This window comes from Danio aesculapii, chromosome 4, assembly GCF_903798145.1.
Source record: "Danio aesculapii chromosome 4, fDanAes4.1, whole genome shotgun sequence".
In the NCBI taxonomy this organism is placed as follows: Eukaryota; Metazoa; Chordata; class Actinopteri; order Cypriniformes; family Danionidae; genus Danio; species Danio aesculapii.
The window spans coordinates 8,251,095-8,276,379 of NC_079438.1; the positions used below are offsets into that span (position 1 = coordinate 8,251,095).

The 25,285-nt window shown below is 37.4% G+C and overlaps 1 protein-coding gene and 6 non-coding genes across 7 annotated transcripts in view; 5 read left to right on the forward strand and 2 right to left on the reverse strand.

The window, feature by feature from the left end:
• LOC130222030 (gastrula zinc finger protein XlCGF57.1-like) overlaps positions 1–25,285 on the reverse strand; it is a 142,463-nt gene that overhangs the window by 65,259 nt on the left and 51,919 nt on the right. The gene's annotated exons all lie outside the window — the stretch shown is intronic.
• Positions 2,577–2,695, forward strand: LOC130223654 (5S ribosomal RNA). The gene has a single exon (XR_008836778.1). It is a non-coding gene; the product is annotated as a 5S ribosomal RNA (ribosomal RNA).
• On the forward strand, positions 19,917–19,988 carry trnap-ugg (transfer RNA proline (anticodon UGG)). The gene has a single exon. It is a non-coding gene; the product is annotated as a tRNA-Pro (tRNA).
• Positions 21,578–21,649, forward strand: trnap-agg (transfer RNA proline (anticodon AGG)). The gene has a single exon. It is a non-coding gene; the product is annotated as a tRNA-Pro (tRNA).
• Positions 22,716–22,788, reverse strand: trnar-ucg (transfer RNA arginine (anticodon UCG)). The gene has a single exon. It is a non-coding gene; the product is annotated as a tRNA-Arg (tRNA).
• trnap-agg (transfer RNA proline (anticodon AGG)) lies at positions 23,239–23,310 on the forward strand. Its single transcript has one exon. It is a non-coding gene; the product is annotated as a tRNA-Pro (tRNA).
• On the forward strand, positions 24,900–24,971 carry trnap-agg (transfer RNA proline (anticodon AGG)). The gene has a single exon. It is a non-coding gene; the product is annotated as a tRNA-Pro (tRNA).

Below are 25,285 nucleotides of genomic sequence, written 5' to 3' on the forward strand. Positions count from 1 at the left end.
TAAAATTATTAGCACCACACAGGCATATGGAGTCAAGGGGAAGGACATATTAGACACAGTTCAAAATATAAGAGATACATTATTGTATATGAAGGAGAAAAATATGAATGGTTATTTAATTAGTTTGGATTTAGAGAAAGCATTTGATAGAGTGGAACATGACTATTTGTTTGAAGTGATTAAAACATTTGGATTTGGGGAGAATTTTAGGAAATGGATCAACATTTTTTATTATAATATTTTAACATGTATTAAATGCAATGGTTTTTTAACGGAATGTTTTCAACCAACAAGGTCTATAAGACAAGGATGTCCACTATCTGCACTGCTGTACACATTAGTAGCTGAACCATTGGGACTAGCAATAAAAGCAGTCAATGGAATAAAAGGAATACAAATAGAAGAAAGAACTGAACATGAGCCAGTTTACCAGTATGCAGATGACACTACCTTGTTGGTTGAAGACATTCAAAGTGTAACAAAGGCAATGGGGATTTTAAATAGGTATTGTAAGGGGACGGGAGCTAAGGTTAATGTTGAAAAGAGTGTGTGTATGAGGATTGGAAGGGCAGATGTTTTACCTCAGCACATACATTTTAAGGAAGAGTATGAACATATAAAGATTTTAGGCATTTGGGTTGGTTTGGATTTTAATAAAGCGGATCATTTTAATTGGGAGGGAGTTTTAAAAGGGGTTGAAATTAGATTGAGGTATTGGAAATTGAGAAACCTAACATTGAAGGGAAAGGTTTTATTGATTAATTCTCTAATGCTCTCAAAAATGTGGTATGTGCTGAGTGTTACCCCATTGCCTTGTGAATATTATAAAAGAATTAAAAAATGTGTTTTAGATTTCTTATGGGGAAAAGGAAGAGCAAAAATATCATATGACACGTTGATTGGAGGAAAAGAAGATGGGGGACTTGGGCTTTTAGACCCACTTTTAAGGATGAAAACATTAAGGGTGAAATTGGTCAAATGTTTTGTAGATGATAAGAGTAAAGAAGTGTGGAAAAATGTCATGGATTACTTTTTAAAGAAATGTGGTGGAGTAAATAAGGGATGTAGTGTATTATGTATGAAAACAAAAAAAGAAATGTGGACAGGTATACCAACATTTTATGAAGAGGTTTTAGAAGCTTGGGGAAACTTTTTAGAAAATATGATTATTGTACCTAAAGGAAGAAACCAACTTTTAGAACAACCTTTGTTTTTAAACCTGAACATCACGAAAGATGGAAATGTAATATATTATAAAAAATGGTGGCAAGCTGGAATTAGGCAAGTAAAGGATCTGCTCTATGAGGTGATAAATGGCTATCTTCCATTACAAGCAATAGAAGACATGTTATCTGAAAATGAAGTGAATGTAGGGAAAGGAACACTTGTAAAACAGTTTGAGGATTTAAAAAGAGCAATACCACATGAATGGGTTGAAAGAATTGAACAAAACGAAAAGGGAGAAAATGGAGAGATGCCTGATTTGTATTTTAAAAAGAAAAATGGAGAGAACAAGATTTTTATTGACTGTAAAGTAAAAGATTTTTATTTGTGTTTTAGAGAAATGGCTTTTGTAAAACCAGTTGCAAACAATTATTGGAAAGAAAGATATGATGATTTAAATGAAAGTGAAATATGGCAAAATGTGGGAACGAAATATATGGATCCAATTTTAGAAGATTTTAATTATTTATTGAGACATAATTGTATTTTAACTGAAATGAGGTTATGTAAAATTGGGATTGAAAGAGATGCAATGTGTAAAGTCTGTAAAAATGAAGAAGAAGGTTTTTTACATTTGTTTTTTCACTGTGAAGAATTGAGTGTGTTTATGGAAAAGATCAAACGTATTATTAAATCTATGCTAAAAGATAAATATAATGAGAACATGACTCAAAAGGAATGGGAGAAAATGTTTTTATTTGGTTACAAGGGTAACGGTTTTAATATGACTGTTTTTAATTTATGTATAATAATTGCGAAGAATGTAATATGGCAAAGAAGGAATATTGCAAAATTTGAAAAAAGAAAAGTAGATGTATGGATATTATTTAAAAACAAAATGGAAACATCATTTAGGTTGTTACGGGAATATTTTTTATTAAATGACAAAGAAGATGAATTTATAGAAATGTTTGTTGAACAAAATGCAATGTTAGAGCTTAATGTGAATGGTGTTACCTGGATGTGGGACAAATACAAATGAACATATTTTATAAAATTATTTTTTTTATTTTTGATGTTTGAAAAGTCACTCAATGTATTGTTTTATTGTATTTGAAATTATTTTTAATAAAAAAATAAAAAAAAAAGCAATGCCTGATCTCATCTGAACTCGGAAGCAAAGCAGGGTTGGGCCTGGTTAGTACTTGGATGGGAGACCGCCTGGGAATACCAGGTGCTGTAAGCTTTTTGAATTCCTTCATTTGGCAAAAAAATTAATAAATACAATTTTTTTTTTAAAAAAGAGGTAAACTATTGAGGGGCCAAGGGCATTGTTTCTGTCGGTGCTGTTTCAAGACAAGCTGAGCGGCGCTCGACTCTTTTTAAATAGCCAACTCTTGACTGCTGCTCTCGCTTACGGCCATACCACCCTGGCAATGCCTGATCTCATCTGAACTCGGAAGCAAAGCAGGGTTGGGCCTGGTTAGTACTTGGATGGGAGACCGCCTGGGAATACCAGGTGCTGTAAGCTTTTTGAATTCCTTCATTTGGCAAAAAAATTAATAAATACATTTTTTTAAAAAAAAAAAGAGGTAAACTATTGAGGGGCCAAGGGCATTGTTTCTGTCGGTGCTGTTTCAAGGCAAGCTGAGCGGCGCTCGGCTCCTGGTGCTGCGCCTATTTTTAAATAGCCAACTCTTGACTGCTGCTCTCGCTTACGGCCATACCACCCTGAGCACGCCCCCTTGAGTTTGACTGAGTCACTGCTTTCAAGGAAGTGTGAGGTGGCAGTAGGGAGAGAAAGGCTCTCCCATTTTTGATTTTCTTTATTGTTTTTTTCTTGATTTTGACAGAAATAAGTTGTATTAATTTTGTTTAGTTTTAGTTAAACCCCAGACAGTGTTATCTGTTTGGGGTTAAAACCTTTTGAAAGGATGGACACCCCGGTAAAGGAAAAGGAACTGAATATGGACTATGGCAACACGAACAAAGCTACTCCTGAAGATAACAATTCAAGAGATTTAAACAAGGACATTGACAATGATGACACATGGGCAACTGTTGTGGCAAGAAGGAGGAAAAATAAGTCAGACACAAGTAGAGGAGGAAGTGGAGAAAAACAACAAACTAAAGGTAAAGCAGTTGCTGAATGTTTGGAAAACACCCTACAAACAAGTCAAAGAAAAGAGATGATAAACAAACTGAAAAGTCAAGCAAGATTTCAGAGACAATATAAAAAAGAAACAACTTTGACAATGACTGTGAAAGATCCTGAAAATATCACAGTAGTTATGATTATAAAGGCTGTGGAAGGAAAGACTGGAGTTGGAAAATTGTTTGGACTGAGGAAAAAATCAAATTTTGACTATGAACTCACTATGGAAAATGAAACAGACTGTGATAGTTTAATGGATGGACTAATGATCAACCAACAATTCTGTGAAGTATCAAAACTCTGCGCAACTGAGAGAATGGTTTCTTTTTTGAATTTACCCAACTATATTCAAGATAGTGTAATCATCCAAAAGCTTGTGGACTGGGGAGTTTCTCCAATTCTCCCACTAAGAAGAAGATATCATCCAGGAACAACTGTGGCTGACGGAACAAGGTTCATAAGAGTGAAATTTCCAAAAGAAGTCACAACTCTTCCTTACAACGTCAAATTTGATACAGAGGAAGGACCCAAATATTTTAGAGTGATACATGATCAGCAGATAAAAACATGCAGATTATGTGGAAGCACTGAACATGAAAAAAAAGACTGCCCACAATTTGTGTGCAGAGAATGTCTGGAGCAGGGGCATTTTGCGCGGGACTGTAAAGCCCCACGGTGCCAAGGCTGCAAAAAGACAACATTGTGGTGCAGATGTGAATCGGACGAGGAAGAGACTGGAGTTATGGAACTGCATAAACCAATGGAGAAATCAAGCAATGAAGAAAGTGAGGATGAAGCACAGGATTTAACAGCGGATGGTTTGAATGAACAAGAAGAGGAGCAGGCTATGAGTGAAGAGGATGAAGGAGATACAGTAGAGACTGAGGCACAACATCTAATGAAAGACGATGGACAGGACATGGAAAAAGAACAAGGAGCAGCGGGTGAAAATACAGAAAGCAGAATTGATGAAGAGGTAAGCGATGATGATAATGATGAAATAAATATTGGGACTAAAGACAGAACAATAGACAGCATAAACAGAAGACGCAGAAAAACTGTACAAATAAATATTCAGCAAGTGCTTAAGAAACAGAAATTACGAAAAGAAGCAAAAGCAAAACTAAAAACTGACAGAACTGATCTAAGATTTTAGATATAAAAGACTACAGATGATTGATGGTTTGTTTAATTTGGATTTTCTTTTGTTTGGATGGCTTGTTTTCTTTTATATTTCTAATGAACAACTTATGTTTGGTTTCAATTAATGTAAGAGGGCTGTCATCTAAAGTGAAGTTTGAAAATGTAATTGCTTTAACAGAAAAATGTGATATAATATGTATACAAGAGACTGGATGGAATGAAACGATTATTAATGAATTTAAAAAATGTTGGGACGGGGAAATATTGTATAATAATGACCCAAATAAGAAAAAAGGCATGGCAATATTAACTAGAAGAGGAATAGGATGCTCATTTGATGTTTTATTTAAAGATAACCATGGAAGGATCTTAACTATTAAAATTATAAATAACGGTGAAGAAATAACAATATGTAACATCCATGCTCCAAATCAAGACTTGGAAAGAGTTACTTTTTTTAAGGACCTAAGTGTTTTAATGAGTGGATGGAATAATGTTATTGTCTTAGGAGATTTTAATACTGTTTTAGAAAGGATAGTTGTCGATGATTATATGGTTTATAGAGCAGATGTTGGAAGAAAAGAACTGAAATACATGATTGAAAAACATAAATATGTAGATGTATGAAGAGAGAGAAATAGAGCCAAAAGAGAATACTCAAGAAGGCAGTGGGTGAATACAGTTTTAAAACAAAGTAGATTAGACTATGTTTTATGTACAAGAAGATTAGAATCTTTTATTTCAAAGATTTTTTACAAGATTTTTAGCTGTAGTGACCATGATTTTTTGTACGTAATGATGGATTTCAGTGGAGTTGAAAGAGGACCGGGTGTATGGGTGTTTAATACAGAGCTCTTAAAGAATGATTGTTATAAAATTGAAATGGAAAATATTATTATTAATAGTGTGAATGATGAGTTATATGATGAAGAAATAAGTGTGTGGTGGGACAATGTCAAATTAGAGGCCAAAAGATTTTCAATAGAATGTTCAAAGAAAATGCAGAAAGCTAATCGAGCTAAAGAAAGACAATTAAACAAAGAATGGGAGAATGAAATGGAAAAGATAACAGAAGGAAATATGGATATTAGGAGAATAGCGATATTAGAAGAGAAACTGAAAAAAGTAGAAGAGGAAAAATGTATGGGAGCTAGAATAAGAAGCAAGATGAAAAATACAGTGGAAGGAGAAAGAAGTACAAAGTTCTTTTATGATTTAGAAAAAACACGACAAAAAGCCGATTTGATAAAGAATGTCTCAGTAAAAGGGAAAAATGTCAAAGATAAAGAAAGTATTTTAAGAACAGTTAAAGATTTCTATGGCATTTTGTTTAAGGGAGAAGGAGTTCATGAAGAAGATAAGGATTTTTTATTGAATCAAATAAAAGTTAAAGTAAGTGAAGAGGATAAAGAACGGTGTGATAGTGATATAACTGAAGATGAGATAAATGAAGCTATAACACAATTAAGCAATGGGAAAAGCCCTGGTTTAGATGGTTTGTCATCCGAGTTTTATAAGACTTTTAAAGATGTTTTAATTCCAATTTTAAAAGATCTTTTTACTGCTATTTTTAAAAAAGGAGAGTTGAGTGAGAGCATGAAGAAAGGAATGATTAAAATAATTTATAAAAATAAAGGTGATAAAGATGATTTGCAAAATTATAGACCTTTAAGCATGCTTAATACAGATTATAAAATATTAGCAAAGATTTTAGCAAACAGACTTAAAAAGGTAGTTCCCACTCTTATCACAACTAATCAAGCTTATGGTGTAATAGGCAGAGATATAGCAGACACAATAACAAATATAAGAGATTTAATCTGGTACATAAAAGAAAAAAAGATGAAGGATTTTTATTCAGCATAGATCTAGAGAAAGCTTTTGATAGAGTTGAGCACAGCTATTTATTTGACTTAATCCAGAAATTTGGCTTTGGTGAGAATTTCATTAAGTGGATCAAATGTCTTTATACAGATATTTTTAGTTGTTTTAAAATAAATGGATTTTTAACAGACTACATTGAGATTTCCAGATCTATAAGACAAGGATGTCCTTTATCAGCATTATTATACACACTAGTTGCTGAACCATTAGGCTTAGCTATAAATGGAGAAAAGGAAATTAAAGGGTTTATGATAGAAACCAATAGAACAGAACAGAAGATTTTTCAGTATGCTGATGATACCACTCTATTTTTAAAAGATTTTAAAAGTGTTGGGAAAGCTATGGAAATATTTGATAAATATTGTCGAGGATCGGGAGCAAAAGTAAATAAAGAAAAAACGGAATGTATTAAGATGGGAAAAGCAGAAGCTCCACAAGGAAATTGGGAATTTAAAGAACAAAACAATTACATAAAGATCTTAGGCATTACGCTGGGATATGATGAAATCAAAACCAGAGAAATAATTTGGGATGAACTCCTAAATAAAATGGAAAAAAGATTATGTTTTTGGAAGCAGAGAGTATTGTTTTTAAAAGGGAAAGTACTGGTATTAAATTCTCTTTTTCTATCTAAGATGTGGTATGTTTTAAGTGTTGTTAGTCTACCTACGTGGGTGTATAAGAGAATAAAAACTATGATTTTGAAGTTTTTATGGGATGATAAACCATCTAAAATTGCATATAACACTATCATTGGAAAGGTGGATGAGGGAGGATTAGGACTTATAGATCCATGGATAAGAATGAAAAGTATGAGAATTAAAACATTGAAAAAGTTTTTAAATGAAGACAATATTCCGTGGAAAAGCATCATGAGTTATTTTATTAATAAATGTGGACAAATAGGAGATGATTTCTTATGGATGGCATTTAAAGACCGCATGATAGAGAATATTCCTGAGTTTTATAAAGAGTTGTTGAGAACATGGAAATGTTTTTATGATAACATACACACTGAGATTGCAGGAAGAAAACTTTATTTACAGCAACCCCTGTTTTTAAATCAGAACAATAAAAGCAAAAAAACAAATGTTTTATGAGAACTGGTATGCAGTTGGTTTTAGACTAGTAAAAGACATTTTATATGAAATAAAACCTGGGTTTTTACCTACTCAAGCAATAATAGATACACTGGAGGAAAGATCAATACAAGAAGTTCAGATTAGCATTACCAGATCACTGGATCAAAACTATTGAAGAGAATGAAAAAGAAACTGAAAATAGAAAAATCAAAGTGTTTTTAAAAATGGATGAAGATAAGATTAGTATCAATGATTGTCCTATCAAGATGTTTTATACATGTTTGTGTAATGCTGTGTTTAAAAAACCTAAATCAATAGAATTTTGGGAAAAGATATTTGAAAACTTTTATGCTTCCAATATATGGAAAAATGTAAGATTAAATTAGAAAAGTCCAGCATTGGAAAACTTTGATTTTATGTTAAGACACAACTGCATAATGACAGAGATCATCTTTAAAAAGATTGGGGTATCACAAGATGAATTGTGTAAGGTGTGTTTGGAAAAAAGGGAAGGTGTGTTACACCTATTTTTAAAATGTAAAAAGTTAAGTGATTTTATGAAGATGTTGAAAACAATGATATGTACTTTTTTGTATGATGAAAACATTGTTTTAGAAGAATGGGATACACTGTTTTTATTTGGTTTTAATGGGAAAACTAAAAATGTGTTTGCTCTTAATTATATGTTGACTCTTGCAAGATATACAATATGGAAAAGAAGAAATATTATGAAACAAAAGAAAAAGAAATTCCATTGGTTTTGTTGTACAAACAGATTGTGACTGAGGAAATAACGGTTATATATAACTATTGCAAAATGTATGAGAAGATGGACATTTTTGAAAAATGTATTACAAAAAATAATCCATATGTTGTACAAACTTGGACTGGTTTTGAAGTTTTCTTACCAGGAGATTTTTAAATATTGTATATTTTAAATATTTGTATGTATAAATGTCATGATTGTTGATGATGTGTTTAATAAAAAAAAAAAAAAAAAAAAAAATCTCATCTGAACTCGGAAGCAAAGCAGGGTTGGGCCTGGTTAGTACTTGGATGGGAGACCGCCTGGGAATACCAGGTGCTGTAAGCTTTTTGAATTCCTTCATTTGGCCAAAAAATTAATAAATACATTTTTTTTTAAAAAAAGAGGTAAACTATTGAGGGGCCAAGAGCATTGTTTCTGTCGGTGCTGTTTCAAGGCAAGCTGAGCGGCGCTCGGCTCCTGGTGCTGCGCCTATTTTTAAATAGCCAACTCTTGACTGCTGCTCTCGCTTACGGCCATACCACCCTGAGCACGCCCCCTTGAGTTTGACTGAGTCACTGCTTTCAAGGAAGTGTGAGGTGGCAGTAGGGAGAGAAAGGCTCTGCCATTTTGATTTTCTTTATTGTTTTTTTCTTGATTTTGCCAGAAATAAGTTGTATTAATTTTGTTTAGTTTTAGTTAAACCCCAGACAGTGTTATCTGTTTGGGGTTAAAACCTCTTGAAAGGATGGACACCCCGGTAAAGGAACAGGAACTGAATATGGACTATGGCAACACGGACAAAGCTACTCCTGAAGATAGCAATTCAAGAGATTTAAACAAGGACATTGACAATGATGACACATGGGCAACTGTTGTGGCAAGAAGGAGGAAAAACAGATCAGACACAAGTAGAGGAGGAAGTGGAGAAAAACAACAAACTAAAGGTAAAGCAGTTGCTGAATGTTTGGAAAACACCCTACAAACAAGTCAAAGAAAAGAGATGATAAACAAACTGAAAAGTCAAGCAAGATTTCAGAGACAATATAAAAAAGAAACAACTTTGACAATGACTGTGAAAGATCCTGAAAATATCACAGTAGTTATGATTATAAAGGCTGTGGAAGGAAAGACTGGAGTTGGAAAATTGTTTGGACTGAGGAAAAAATCAAACTTTGACTATGAACTCACTATGGAAAATGAAACAGACAGTGATAGTTTAATGGATGGACTCATGATTAACCAACAATTCTGTCAAATATCAAAACTCTGCGCAACTGAGAGAATGGTTTCTTTTTTAAATTTACCCAACTATATTCAAGATAGTGAAATCATCCAAAAGCTTGTGGACTGGGGAGTTTCTCCAATTCTCCCACTAAGAAGAAGATATCATCCAGGAACAACTGTGGCTGACGGAACAAGGTTCATCAGAGTGAAATTTCCAAAAGAAGTCACAACTCTTCCTTACAACGTAAAATTTGATACAGAGGAAGGACCAAAATATTTTAGAGTGATACATGATCAGCAGATAAAAACATGCAGATTATGTGGAAGTACTGAACATGAAAAAAAAGACTGCCCACAATTTGTGTGTAGAGAATGTCTGGAGCAGGGGCATTTTGCGCGGGACTGTAAAGCCCCACGGTGCCAAGGCTGCAAAAAGACAACATTGTGGTGCAGATGTGAATCGGACGAGGAAGAGACTGAAGTGATGGAAATGCATAAACCAACGGAGAAATCAAGCGATGAAGAAAGAGAGGATGAAGAACAGGAATTAACACCGGATGGTTTGAATGAACAACACTCAAAAAAGTGATATGTTGGCATTAATTAACTTTTTTTTGTCCACTGGTTCCACGTAACCGAGTTAAGTTGTCTTTAAGAAAGAATATTTATTTCAATAAACTTAAGTTAATTACGTAAAGCTAAAGTAATTTTGTTTAGTTCAGTCAACATAACATTCATTGTTTTGTTTTAATCTCTCTAGTTAATTAAGTTCAACTATTCTAAAATTTGTATTGTTATGTTTAACCAAAGAAAAAAAAAATTCAGATTATTTTGAGTTATTTAAGTTATTAAGTTATTTTGATTAGTTCAATCAATGTAACATTCATGATTTTGTTTTAATCCTTTTAGTTATATAAATTCAATTATTTAAACAAATAAAAAAACAATCATTTTCAATTTCACTGAGTTTATTAAATAACATTTTCACAATGTTTTATGATGAACATTTATAGTGTTCACATTCTTCTAAACATAAAATATTTGTCAAAAGCTACATTCTGGTTTACTTTTCAAAATAATAGTAATCTTAACGTATTACATTGTTAATTTTAGTACTGTTAAAATAATAATATAAGTACAAAGTAAAATAAAAACATGCAGCCTTTAAATGAAAGGATTTACAAAAATGTTTTTTTTATACTTGGAAAAATTAACAGCCTTCTTTAACAGTATAAAGCATAACCATACAAAGTATACTTTCTTGAAACTGAAAAAAATCAGGTAACACTTGTTTTTCATAGAAAGAATAACATTTGAAAACAGAATAACATTTTTACACTGTTTAAATTTTTTTTCAACAATAACATGTTCACCAAAATCTTCAGTTTTCAAAATAAAATGAATCTTTACTTATTACAAGTTACAAAAACAATATTGCAAGTAAAAATCTAAATAAAAGAATTCTGTCTTTTAAAATAAACGATTTACAAAAATAGACTTGGATATTATAGTCTTCTTTAGTAAAACAAAAAAAAAACAGCTATCAACATCGCAGGTATTCAAATGAAGATTAACATCTGATAGCAAAAAATAAAGTAAATATTTGTAAAGATATCATCTTGCCATCATTGAATTAAAAAATGTAGTGCAACAGACAGAGCAACATTATGAAAAAAAACATAAGCCTTGCTTCTCAGACCTTGCATCTGAAGGTTAAGGTGCCTATGAAAGAAGTTTATTTTTTAACACCTGGACCTTGTTTGATAACTTGTTGGCATCGAGTTCCATGAAAATCTTTTGAAACCATTCAAAAGTATATCTCAAATCCTTGGGGTAAGCCAGGTTTAATGCATAAATTAGACCAATGATCATCGAACATGCATTGGCTACATTATCCAAGTTTTCAAGAACTTGAACGCCTTCGACGATGACACCAACATCTTCGTATGGATCTGCAACCCCTGCCCCTTCATGTTTGATGGCATATATTCCGAGAGTTGTGTTGCTCATGGAGATTTCTGCTTCATCATGTTCAGTGTCCTAAAAATGTAAAGTACAAAATAAAACATCTACCAAAAGCTCAACGGTGAAAGGAGTGATGGTTTTAGAGAAAATACTAAATGCTTCTTTAAAAATGTAAATAACTTACCATGTACTCCTTCACTAGGTTTGAAGGATCTTCATTTAAGTAGACCACTAAGGCTTTCAGGATGCACTCACGCTTCTTTTCAATGGTGATGCTCTAAAATGAAATGAAAATTAGCACTTTTTACTGTACATCTAACATTTTAAGTAGCATTACACAGATTACCTGACTACTGTCTTTTTATGTATGTCCATCAACAAATGGTCTCAAATCAAAAGCACTACATAACACGCTTATTTTTACGCGGCCGCCATTTTAAAGAACCAAATCGAGGCTGCGGTGGGAAGAAACCCGGGAGTATAGGACCAGAACTGTAAACATTGCAGTAACATGCTGCGTACTACAAACCTCCAGCTGTGGCAGAGATTTCAAAATGCAGAAATGGTGTGAACATCACTTTAATATCATTCAGTAAGTTTAATTTAAACAATTAAAAACAATTTAGCATCAAACAACATCACACAACATTACTCTGTAAGAGTAATATACTGAAGTGTCCTCCTAGGCTTCAGTTCATGGCACCAGTTAAACACCGTGGGGACGCTTTCCTGCTTCAGCCTATGTAACCTAGTGAGTGATAAAACACTGCAGTCCTCTGCAGGACACCCTCGTGTTATCTGTAATAAGGTTGTCCCGGTACTGAAGTTTTAAATCCGTCCATTACGCTAACATTGAAGCACTGCTGAGAGTGGATGAGTCGACTGATCTTCACGGCTGCTTTGCGCTCCAGTCTCCGTGTATCTGTGTTTGCACTCAGTTTACTGCTCTTCACCCAGTGCAAACACAGATACACGGAGACTGGAGCGCGAAGCAGCCGTGAAGATCAGTCGAGTCATCAAGCAGATCGCTCGGCTCGTCTGTGTTTTGTGCTCGGTAAACAGCGGAGAGTGAACTGATGACCTTCTCAGCCAATCACAAGCATTTCTGTTGAGCACGTGAACACAATGGCAAATCAGCGCAGTTTTAAGAAAGTCATCAACAGTGTCTTAAATATTAGCGGGAAATTGACGTTTTTTCTTTTAATTCAGCAACGTGACAAGTCTAATATAGTGAAAGAATCAGTTCATTAACTCGAGTTTGATAAATGGCATCTAAAACGTGTGTTTGGGAAAGAAAACAATAGATAACTACTGCCATTCCCCTTAACTTAGCTGAAAATGAGCTCTGATATCTCTTTTAATTTTCACCATTCATTCAGAACGGACCTTCGGGTCACTCGGAAGGCGATGAAATTATAAATTTGTGTCACTTTATCTTTGCTGATCAGATTTACAGCCAAGTTTACAACGTTCCTATGTAACTCCCAACGATACTTCCGGGTTTCTTCCACCGCAGCTTCGACTTCGCTTTTAATAATGCTGGCCGCGTGAAATCAGTCTATTATATTGAATGTCATGGCTGTTCAAATTTTAGTTTAAAAAAACAACTCAGAGCAGAAAATTCTGAGCAGAAATTTACATTTTAATTTTATTTTAAGGTAAAAATAAAATCCATTAAAAAATAATTTATTTTAAAGGGGAAATGAAGCACTCAGTCAAGTTTACAATATTTTGTACATAGGATTCCACTTTAATGAAAATATGTTAAACAAACTCAATTAATGTGACCATTTAGCAAAAAACAGCATGTTTTACTATAGATTTTAGACCTAAGGCGCTGTCATCTTGGAATGTCGCTGTGTCTGACATCTCTGCGTTGGTTCCGTTCCCTCCACTGAACAGGTACAATGAAAGGACTGAAAACGGAGACTGTAAAGCGTGAAAGCGTTATTTAACCCAATGCGTGATGTTGTGGACATGGGGCTGATGCAAATACAAGCATCAGATGTGTGTCTAATATAAAAGTATATATATTTATTCTATTTTTCTTTTTTCCCCTTTTAATTACCGATCAATTAATGCGCTTTGATTTACTCTCTGTATTACGCTGCCTGACTGCCTGTCTGGGATTCAACCATGTTTGTAACGGACTGAACACAGAGACTGGACAGCCTAATTTAACCCAATGCATCAAGTTGTGGACGAGCATCACAGAGCAGCTGCAAATACAACAAATACAAGCATTTAAGAGTCTTCAGTTGTGTATTTTTCGTTACCTCTCGTTTGATGCACTTTGTTTCACTCTCTCACGCTGCTCCAGCACTGCCTGATGAGGGGATTTACATTCAGATGATGCAACGATTGAAATCATACATGACTTCACACTTTACTAAGTCACATCTGTGTGGATTATGTCAAGACATATTCCCTTATCAAGTTGATTGACTCAATCTCTCAACATGTATGACAGGACATAAAAACCTGCAATAAGAAACACTGCGCCGATCTTAGTTTGATTTTAACACGAGTACATTTACATTTACATTTACATTTAGTCATTTAGCAGACACTTTTATCCAAAGCGACTTACAAATGAGGACAAGGAAGCAATTTACACAACTATAAGAGCAGCAGTGAACAAGTGCTATAGACAAGTTTCAGGTGTGTAAAAGTCTAAGAAGCAAAGCATTAGTAAAAAAATTTTTTTTTTTTTTTTCTTTTTTTTTTGAGAGAGAGAGAGAGAGAGAGAGAGAGAGAGAGAGGGCACAGTTAGTGGTATAGCCAGAGAGGCAGTTGCAGATTAGGAAGGAAAGTGGAGACTAAACAGTTGCGTTTTTAGTCGTTTCTTGAAGACAGCAAGTGACTCTGCTGTTCTGATGTAGTTAGGGAGTTCATTCCACCAACTGGGCAGATTGAATGTGAGAGTTCGGGAAAGTGATTTCTTCCCTCTTTGGGATGGAGTAGAGTTGAGGGGCTGTAGTAGTAAAAAGCGAAAGTACCTGCTTCCATTACGTCAGCACCAGACCTAGTTGAAACCACAGGCAGTCAGGCAGCTAATACAAAAAGTGAATCATTACTGACAGCCCCCCACCTCTGCTCGTGTTCAAATCAAACCAAAGATCGCTGCGTTTTTTTTTATGGCAGATTTTTACACCCATCATACATGTTGGAAGATTGGAATCATCGTCTTGATAAGAAAATATGTCTTGACATAATCCACACAGACGTGACTAGTAAAATGTAAAGTCTTGTATGCTTTCAATCGTTGCATCGTCTGAATGTAAATCCCCTCATCAGGCAGTGCTGGAGCAGCGTGAGAAAGTGAAACAAAGGCCATCAAACAAGAGGTATAAACAAACGAAAAATACACAACTGAAGACACTTAAATGCTTGTGTTTGTTGTATTTGCAGCAGCTCTGCGATGCACGTCCACAACTTCAACCCGGGGTATGGTTCTCGCGTATGGTGTGACTGGTCTTGAGTTTCAAATTCCAGACAAGGCCACTCTCCTTAACTTGAAATCACAACCTTTCTGCAGCTATTTTCTTGTTTGCATTTCATCATCATCCACCTAACAAGAGACCAATAGTTGAAAGCCACGGGGTACTTGAAGTCAAGATCTCCATTACCAAAGCTCAGCGGAACCATTTAGGTTTGTAACGTGACAGTGAGATTCAAGCAAGATTGGATGAATCTTATTTGAAGTGTGCAGCAAGTCTGAGAATTCAAAGCTAACTATTGTCCTCAGATCATCACGCCTAAGTGTTGAGAAGACCAGTCGGAATTGTTTCACACAACTGCAACAGTTTCTGATGTAAACAAAGAACTTAAGGAAATTCTGAAGAAGCACAAGACTGCAAAACGGATTATCATCCATGTGGGGAGGAATGATATTCGGAAGGAACAGTCAGAACTGCTCAAGAGAGATTTCTGTGAGCTCTTGGAAACAGTTGAAAGAGTGAAAATTCAGCCGTTCATCAGTGGACCACTCCCTGCAAGAGGGACAAACATGTTTTCACGGCTGCTTGGTCTAAATGTATGGCTGCAGAAAGCATGTAACAGGAAAGGACTGAATTTTATTGACAACTTCAATCTCTTCTGGAACCAAAGACAACTGTTGACATCAGACGGCCTTCACCCAAACAAACTTGGTGCAAAGGTACTAAAGGACAATATCTTCTTCTCCCTCCATCATCCATCAGCTGTATGTGCCACTGACCTCAATCCAAATGGCACATACACACCCAGCAAATGTCCAGATGACCACAGGACCTCAAATCAGCTCCCGAGTGGACTTGGGGCTGACGCATCACCCAAGGACAGTGATAACGCCACGCAGCCAAAACACCCACTGTTGATAGAGACACTATCGCTGGCCCTCTGCTCAACACAGACAGACTGTGACGCATCAGAACAGCATCATGTCTCGTCACTAAAAAATGATCCTCAGGAAAACACCCAGGAAAACATATTTCAGCACCCAGAATCTCCAGAGCCACAGCCTCTGTCACCAGACACGTTCCCATTATCACCTTGCTCGCCTCTCTTGGGTTTCTCAAAAAAGATGGAGGAACTGGTGCATGCTGGAACTAAACTTTCACACTCCATCGCCGCAAGCCCCCAGTTACCAACCAAAAAGCGGCCTGCTCCACAACCACCTCTGAGCCCACGTGGAAGAGCCCTCCGACATTTGCCCCACCGCCAGGGCCCAAACAACAACGCACCATCCTCAGCTGGTGAACAAAACTGCTCTCCATGATGTGTCTCGGGTGCCTGCTTAGATAACAGTGTCTTTATCAGATGTTTACAGAACAAGCAGGAACCCAGTGTGCCTGTAGCTTTCTCTACACATATATGTGTTGTATTACGTGACAGAAAACCTAAGACTTGTTCAGGCCGTATGGCAAATCACTCAAATCTTGTGTCTATTAAATATAAATCTGAGACTACTGTAGCAGAAACAGCTAAAACTGTTAAGTTAGCACTTTTAAACATCCGATCACTCAACAATAAGTCACTTTTAGTCAATGATTTTATCAGCTCAAATTGCCTTGATTTTATGCTTTTAAATGAAACTTGGCTAGATGACAGCTGTAGTGCAGCAGTTCTGAATGAAACAGCTCCTTTAAACTTTGACTTTTTGAGTGTTTGCAGAGCCAATAGGAGAGGTGGAGGCATTGCTGCCCTGTTTAAAGATGTCTATGAGTGTAAACAAGTGTCATTTGGTGACTTTTTGACTTTTGAATATCTGAGTATAGCACTGAAAGGTGCTCCACGTATCTTACTGATCATTATCTACAGACCTCCAAAATATTCTCCAACTTTTATTGATGATTTTACAGAGCTGTTATCATTAGTAACCTCTGAATTTGACTATTTTACCATTGCTGGGGATTTTAATATTCACATTGATAATCCAGAAATCAATGCTGTAAAAGAACTGATGACTGTTTTGAACACTTTTGATCTGACTCAGCATGTTCAAGGACCCACACACAATCGTGGACACACTCTTGATCTACTTATAACTAAGGGTTTACACATTTCATCAACTGTTGTTAAGGATGTTGCACTATCTGATCATTTCTGTATTTTCTTTGACATATTGATCACTCCAGCTATTAAAGACAGATCTGTCTCTGTCAGAAAGAGATGCATAAATGAGAACACTAATGAGCAGTTTATGAAGGCCATATCGCTAGCACCAAGTATATCTGCAGACTCTGTTGATTCTCTTCTTGATTTGTTTAACTCTAAAGTTAAGAATGTCATAGATGACATTGCTCCTGTTAAAGCCAAGAAGATAACTAGCAGCCAAAGGGGTTCCTGGACTAGGTCCCCAAGAATTCAAATGACGAAAAGACAGTGCAGAAAAGCTGAGCGTATGTGGAGAAAGACGAAACTAGTAGTCCATTATAATATCTATAAAGACAGTCTTCGTGCTTTTAATATGGAACTAAAAACTGCTAGGCAGACTTTCTTTTCAAGCCTTATAAACAGCAACGTAAACAATGCTCGTAAACTCTTTGCAACGATAGAGAAACTCACAACCCCCCCCCAGTCGGATTCCCAGTGAGCTACTCTCTGAAAGCAAATGTAATGAGTTTGCTCATTTCTTTACTGACAAGATCAATAATATCAGAAAGGCAATCAGCTCATCCAATCAGCCAAATTGTGTCGACGTCAGACTAGCTCAACCACAACTTAAGAAATCAGACATTATGTCCGATTTCATGGCAATTAATGGCAAAATCTTAGAAGAGATCGTGCAAATTATGAAAACATCAACCTGCAGTCTCGACACGCTCCCCACATCATTCTTTAAAACGGTATTTACCTGCTTAGAAATGGATCTTCTAAAAGTGGTAAATGCTTCACTTCTCTCGGGGATTTTTCCTAACTCACTTAAAACTGCAGTTGTTAAACCCCTCTTGAAGAAGAGCAACCTGGATAATACCCTATTGAGCAATTACAGGCCCATCTCAAATCTCCCTTTCATTGGCAAAATCATTGAAAAAGTTGTTTTTAACCAGGTTAACAAGTTCTTAAACTTCAAGGGGTGTTTGGACAATTTTCAATCTGGTTTCAGACCACATCACAGTACAGAGAGCGCCCTTATAAAGATAATCAATGACATCCGCCTAAATACAGATTCAGGCAAACTAACAGTGCTGGTACTGCTTGATCTCAGTGCTGCATTTGACACTGTCGATCACAGCATACTTCTGGATAGGCTGGAAAACTGGGTTGGGCTGTCTGGGACGGTCCTCAAATGGTTCAGATCTTACCTTGAAGGGAGAGGATACTATGTCAGTATAGGTGACCATAGGTCAGGGTGGACACCCATGACATGTGGAGTCCCACAAGGCTCGATTCTGGCACCACTCCTGTTCAACCTTTATATGCTCCCTCTGAGCCAAATAATGAGAAAGAACCAAATCTCCTACCACAGCTATGCTGATGACACTCAGATCTACCTAGCCTTACTGCCTAATGACTACAGCCCCATTGACACCCTCTGCCAATGTATTGATGAAATTAACAATTGGATGTGCCAAAACTTTCTTCAGTTAAACAAAGAGAAAACTGAAGTCATTGCGTTTGGGAACAGAGATGAGGTTCTCAAGGTGAATGCGTACCTTGGCTCTAAGGGTCAAACAACAAAAAATAAGGTCAAGAATCTTGGTGTGACTCTGGAGTCAGATCTGAGTTTCAATAGTCATGTCAAAGCAGTTAGTAAATCAGCATACTATCATCTCAAAAACATTGCAAGAATTAGATGCTTTGTTTCCAGTGAAGACTTAGAGAAACTTGTTCATGCTTTTATCAGCAGCAGGGTGGATTACTGTAATGGCCTCCTCACTGGCCTTCCCAAAAAGACAGTCAGACAGTTGCAGCTCATCCAGAACGCTGCGGCCAGAATTCTGACCAGAACCAGGAAATCAGAGCACATCACACCTGTCCTCAGGTCTTTACACTGGCTCCCAGTCACATTTAGAATAGATTTTAAAGTATTATTACTGGTCTATAAATCACTAAATGGCCTAGGACCTCAATACATTATAGATATGCTCACTGAATACAAACCTAACAGATCACTCAGATCTTTAGGATCAAATAGATTAGAAATCCCAAGAGTTCAGTCAAAGCAGGGTGAATCGGCTTTCAGCTACTACGCCCCTCGCTGCTGGAATCAGCTTCCAGAAATGATCAGATGTGCTCCAACATTAGGCACATTCAAATCAAGACTGAAAACACATCTGTTTAGCTGTGCCTTTACTGAATGAGCACTGTGCTACGTCCGACAGATCGAACTACTATGTTTTTCTCTTCTTTTTAACTCTTTTATAACACATTTTATCAGCTTTTATTTTATTTTATTTTTATTCTGTTTGTTTTTATTTCTCTTATAATTGTTTCTTTTATTCCTGTTTATGTAAAGCACTTTGAATTGCCACTGTGTATGAAATGTGCTATATAAATAAACTTGCCTTGCCTTGCCTTGCCTAAATGTAACCCAACAAAGACAACCCAGATGGGACTTGAACCCACAATCCCCAGCTTCGAAGGCTGATGCCTTATCCAGTAGGTCACTGGGTCAACATTAGCCTTTGTCATATCTGATGTATGGCTCAGGACGTTCTTGTAACTCAGAAAAACAGTACTTTAGGATCCCTATGCCATATTGCATTCAGACGATCTGATGTGTACACCTAATGACAAAACAGCTTCTCTGAGGAGTTTTCCATTGTCATGTCTTTTTGACCTAAGGGTATGAACCTAGCTTTTTAAAGGTAACATTGGATTGTCTTGCACAGTCAACTTAAAAGGAACTGCATCAAAGACAACCCAGTTGGTACTTTAAACCCACAATCCCCAGCTTCGAAGGCTGGTGCCTTATCCATTAGGCCACTGGACTGTTTTATACTTACTGTGAACTGTAATATGCCTCCAGGGAGTTGCTGACACACGTAACAAAAACAACATGAACAAAGAGTAGAGTGGATCGGTCTCACAGAATTTTTTGTGGCACTGCAGACTGCTTCTACACGGCTCGTTGGTCTAGGGGTATGATTCTCGCTTTGGGTGCGAGAGGTCCCGGGTTCAAATCCCGGACGAGCCCTACGACAGTCATAGAAAAAGCAGCGGTGCTGTGCTATCCAAGGTGTTTCTATGTTAATTGTAGCAGCTTTTGCTGTAAGTTTAGTTAATGAACATTTAGTGGACTTCTGATCTAAATCAGTCTAACATGTACAATTATACAGACAAAAAAAGGAGCGGCAATGATTCGGTTGTTAGATTTGTTTATGGATCTTGAACAACCCACCAGCTTTATATGTAAGCACCATTTTTGTCTTTGTACACAGTCTCTTCTCTATAGGCACCATGCAGGATTCAAAATGGCCTTTCGCGTTAGGTATCTCGTTACCCTTTTAGTCATAATAGGTAATATGCATGGCAATGCAGGAAGTTAGTGACATGCAAACACATCTCAAGAAGGTTTTCACAGCTACCGTGTTTCATCCACCAAACATTGCTCCCAAATTGAAGTGAGACCTTCAAAGACAACCCAGATGGGACTTGAACCAACAATCCCAAGCCCCGGAGGCTGATGCCATATCCCTTAGGCCACTGGGCCATTTCGCAAATCATTTGTCATGGATTTTTTGTATGCCTTTAACAAGATGCCAACGCATGGAAAACTGCACTTTAGGATCTCGATGCCAGTTTGCATTCCGTCAAATAAGATGTGTGCAACTAATGGTCAAACATTTTCTTTCTGCAATCATCCACATTCGTGTCTCATTGGTCCTGGGGTGTGGTTCTCGCGCATGGTGTGACTGGTCTTGAGTTTCAAATTCCAGACAAGGCCACTCTTATTAACTTGAAATCACAACCTTTCTGCAGCTATTTTCTTGTTTGCATTTCATCATCATCCACCTAACAAGAGACCATTAGTTGAAAGCCACGGGGTACTTGAAGTCAAGATCTCCATTACCAAAGCTTAGCGGAACCATTTAGGTTTGTAACGTGACAGTGAGATTCAAGCAAGATTGGATGAATCTTATTTGAAGTGTGCAGCAAGTCTGAGAATTCGAAGCTAACTATCGTCCTCAGATCATCACGCCTAAGTTTTGAGAAGACCAGTCGGAATTGTTTCACACAACTTAAATGTAACCCAACAAAGACAACCCAGATGTGACTTGAACCCACAATCCCCAGCTTTGAAGGCTGATGCCATATCCATTAGGCCACTGGGTCAACACTAGCCTTTGTCATATCTGATGTATGGCTCAGGAAGTTCTTGTTACTCAGAAAACAGTACTTTAGGATCCCTATGCCATATTGCATTCAGACGATCTGGTGTGTACACCTAATGACAAAACAGCTTCTCTGAGGAGTTTTCCATTGTCATGTCTTTTTGACCTAAGGGTATGAACCTAGCTTTTTAAAGGTAACATTGGATTGTCTTGCACAGTCAACTTAAATGGAACTGCATCAAAGACAACCCAGTTGGTACTTTAAACCCACAATCCCCAGCTTCGAAGGCTGGTGCCTTATCCATTAGGCCACTGAACTGTTTTATACTTACTGTGAACTGTAATATGCCTCCAGGGAGTTGCTGACACACGTAACAAAAACAACATGAACAAAGAGTAGAGTGGATCGGTCTCACAGAATTTTTTGTGGCACTGCAGACTGCTTCTACAGGGCTCGTTGGTCTAGGGGTATGATTCTCGCTTAGGGTGCGAGAGGTCCCGGGTTCAAATCCCGGACGAGCCCTACGACAGTCATAGAAAAAGCAGCGGTGCTGTGCTATCCAAGGTGTTTCTATGTTAATTGTAGCAGCTTTTGCTGTGAGTTTAGTTAATGAACATTTAGTGGACTTCTGATCTAAATCAGTCTAACATGTACAATTATACAGACCAAAAAAGGAGTGGCAATGATTCGGTTGTTAGATTTGTTTATGGATCTTGAACAACCCACCAGCTTTATATGTAAGCACCATTTTTGTCTTTGTACACAGTCTCTTCTCTGTAGGCACCATGCAGGATTCAAAATGGCCTTTCGCGTTAGGTATCTCGTTACCCTTTTAGTCATAATAGGTAATATGCATGGCAATGCAGGAAGTTAATGACATGCAAACACATCTCAAGAAGGTTTTCACAGCTACCGTGTTTCATCCACCAAACATTGCTCCCAAATTGAAGTGCGACCTTCAAAGACAACCCAGATGGGACTTGAACCAACAATCCCAAGCCCCAGAGGCTGATGTCTTCTCCCTTAGACCACTGGGCCATTTCGCCAATCATTTGTCATGGATTTTTTGTATGCCTTTAACAAGATGCCAACGCATGGAAAACTGCAGTTTAGGATCTCGATGCCAGTTTGCATTCCGTCAAATAAGATGTGTACAACTAATGGTCAAACATTTTCTTTGTGCAATCATCCACATTCGTGTCTCATTGGTCCTGGGGTGTGGTTCTCGCGTATGGTGTGACTGGTCTTGAGTTTCAAATTCCAGACAAGGCCACTCTTATTAACTTGAAAGCACAACCTTTCTGCAGCTATTTTCTTGTTTGCATTTCATCATCATCCACCTAACAAGAGACCATTAGTTGAAAGCCACGGGGTACTTGAAGTCAAGATCTCCATTACCAAAGCTTAGCGGAACCATTTAGGTTTGTAACGTGACAGTGAGATTCAAGCAAGATTGGATGAATCTTATTTGAAGTGTGCAGCAAATCTGAGAATTCGAAGCTAACTATTGTCCTCAGATCATCACGCCTAAGTTTTGAGAAGACCAGTCGGAATTGTTTCACACAACTTAAATGTAACCCAACAAAGACAACCCAGATGGGACTTGAACCCACAATCCCCAGCTTCGAAGGCTGATGCCTTATCCATTAGGCCACTGGGTCAACACTAGCCTTTGTCATATCTGATGTATGGCTCAGGAAGTTCTTGTTACTCAGAAAACAGTACTTTAGGATCCCTATGCCATATTGCATTCAGACGATCTGGTGTGTACACCTAATGACAAAACAGCTTCTCTGAGGAGTTTTCCATTGTCATGTCTTTTTGACCTAAGGGTATGAACCTAGCTTTTTAAAGGTAACAATGGATTGTCTTGCACAGTCAACTTAAAAGGAACTGCATCAAAGACAACCCAGTTGGTACTTTAAACCCACAATCCCCAGCTTCGAAGGCTGGTGCCTTATCCATTAGGCCACTGAACTGTTTTATACTTACTGTGAACTGTAATATGCCTCCAGGGAGTTGCTGACACACGTAACAAAAACAACATGAACAAAGAGTAGAGTGGATCGGTCTCACAGAATTTTTTGTGGCACTGCAGACTGCTTCTACAGGGCTCGTTGGTCTAGGGGTATGATTCTCGCTTAGGGTGCGAGAGGTCCCGGGTTCAAATCCCGGACGAGCCCTACGACAGTCATAGAAAAAGCAGCGGTGCTGTGCTATCCAAGGTGTTTATATGTTAATTGTAGCAGCTTTTGCTGTGAGTTTAGTTAATGAACATTTAGTGGACTTCTGATCTACATCAGTCTAACATGTACAATTATACAGACCAAAAAAGGAGCGGCAATGATTCGGTTGTTAGATTTGTTTATGGATCTTGAACAACCCACCAGCTTTATATGTAAGCACCATTTTTGTCTTTGTACACAGTCTCTTCTCTGTAGGCACCATGCAGGATTCAAAATGGCCTTTCGCGTTAGGTATCTCGTTACCCTTTTAGTCATAATAGGTAATATGCATGGCAATGCAGGAAGTTAATGACATGCAAACACATCTCAAGAAGGTTTTCACAGCTACCGTGTTTCATCCACCAAACATTGCTCCCAAATTGAAGTGCGACCTTCAAAGACAACCCAGATGGGACTTGAACCAACAATCCCAAGCCCCGGAGGCTGATGCCTTCTCCCTTAGGCCACTGGGCCATTTCGCCAATCATTTGTCATGGATTTTTTGTATGCCTTTAACAAGATGCCAACGCATGGAAAACTGCACTTTAGGATCTCGATGCCAGTTTGCATTCCGTCAAATAAGATGTGTGCAACTAATGGTCAAACATTTTCTTTGTGCAATCATCCACATTCGTGTCTCATTGGTCCTGGGGTGTGGTTCTCGCGTATGGTGTGACTGGTCTTGAGTTTCAAATTCCAGACAAGGCCACTCTTATTAACTTGAAATCACAACCTTTCTGCAGCTATTTTCTTGTTTGCATTTCATCATCATCCACCTAACAAGAGACCATTAGTTGAAAGCCACGGGGTACTTGAAGTCAAGATCTCCATTACCAAAGCTTAGCGGAACCATTTAGGTTTGTAACGTGACAGTGAGATTCAAGCAAGATTGGATGAATCTTATTTGAAGTGTGCAGCAAGTCTGAGAATTCGAAGCTAACTATTGTCCTCAGATCATCACGCCTAAGTTTTGAGAAGACCAGTCGGAATTGTTTCACACAACTTAAATGTAACCCAACAAAGACAACCCAGATAGGACTTGAACCCACAATCCCCAGCTTCGAAGGCTGATGCCTTATCCATTAGGCCACTGGGTCAACACTAGCCTTTGTCATATCTGATGTATGGCTCAGGAAGTTCTTGTTACTCAGAAAACAGTACTTTAGGATCCCTATGCCATATTGCATTCAGACGATCTGGTGTGTACACCTAATGACAAAACAGCTTCTCTGAGGAGTTTTCCATTGTCATGTCTTTTTGACCTAAGGGTATGAACCTAGCTTTTTAAAGGTAACATTGGATTGTCTTGCACAGTCAACTTAAAAGGAACTGCATCAAAGACAACCCAGTTGGTACTTTAAACCCACAATCCCCAGCTTCGAAGGCTGGTGCCTTATCCATTAGGCCACTGAACTGTTTTATACTTACTGTGAACTGTAATATGCCTCCAGGGAGTTGCTGACACACGTAACAAAAACAACATGAACAAAGAGTAGAGTGGATCGGTCTAACAGAATTTTTTGTGGCACTGCAGACTGCTTCTACAGGGCTCGTTGGTCTAGGGGTATGATTCTCGCTTAGGGTGCGAGAGGTCCCGGGTTCAAATCCCGGACGAGCCCTACGACAGTCATAGAAAAAGCAGCGGTGCTGTGCTATCCAAGGTGTTTCTATGTTAATTGTAGCAGCTTTTACTGTGAGTTTAGTTAAAGAACATTTAGTGGACTTCTGATCTAAATCAGTCTAACATGTACAATTATACAGACAAAAAAAGGAGCGGCAATGATTCGGTTGTTAGATTTGTTTATGGATCTTGAACAACCCACCAGCTTTATATGTAAGCACCATTTTTGTCTTTGTACACAGTCTCTTCTCTGTAGGCACCATGCAGGATTCAAAATGGCCTTTCGCGTTAGGTATCTCGTTACCCTTTTAG